The sequence below is a fragment of the Pteropus alecto genome, unplaced genomic scaffold (genome assembly GCF_000325575.1).
Source record: "Pteropus alecto unplaced genomic scaffold, ASM32557v1 scaffold251, whole genome shotgun sequence".
NCBI lineage: Eukaryota > Metazoa > Chordata > Mammalia > Chiroptera > Pteropodidae > Pteropus > Pteropus alecto.
Window position 1 is genome coordinate 4,462,449 of NW_006431048.1, and position 707 is coordinate 4,463,155.

The 707-nt window shown below is 43.4% G+C and overlaps 1 protein-coding gene across 1 annotated transcript in view; it reads right to left on the reverse strand.

Moving 5' to 3' along the window:
• The window catches only part of HEG1 (heart development protein with EGF like domains 1), a 57,184-nt gene that overhangs the window by 32,210 nt on the left and 24,267 nt on the right, over nt 1–707 (reverse strand). The gene's annotated exons all lie outside the window — the stretch shown is intronic.

The following is a 707-nucleotide window of genomic DNA, read 5'->3' on the forward strand; positions in this document are numbered from 1 at the left end:
TAGTAAATCAGTGGGGAAATCTTGGCAGGAAAAGATGTTCAAAATAGCACCCTTGGATGCAAAACATCTTCAAAGGAGCAGATCTTTTCTAAGACCCAGGGTTTCAAAAACGCAGAGGCAACTGTTTATTTGGACTTCGCATAGTGAACTGGCCTCAAGAAAAGGCTGGTTCCTTTCAGCCACCCCAGGTCTGGCAGGCCTTACACAGACCCTTCCTAATCTACAATCAGTTGACCTAACTCAAAGACAGGTCCTCTTCAAAAAGGCGCTCCATGGGAAATTACATTATGTGGGTCAAGAATCCTTTTGGTGCAAGCAAATTAAAAGTGACTCTCCCTGCGTTCACCTTGTGCCCTGAGAGAGAGCAGGAAATCCCTCTATGGCATAAAGTATCATCCCTGCTTCCCTGCTCCCCCCATATGGGGGCTGGGGATTCCTTTTATGCAGCAGAAGGTCTCAATATCTGACCAATGCAGACCCATCTGTCTTCAAAGCCTATGTATCAGATACATCTCACTCTTCAGAAGATTGATTACAGTATGGGGTATTATCAAACCGTTTATGGCTTTGGATGGCATTGCTTTATATTCTAATAGGCAATGATGTATTAGTAGTACTATTACTTAAACTTGTTTTTCCCAGGTAAAAACAGAAATGGCACATTTCAGAACAGAACGGCATTTTGGGAAAGGCTTTCTCCAGTCCCT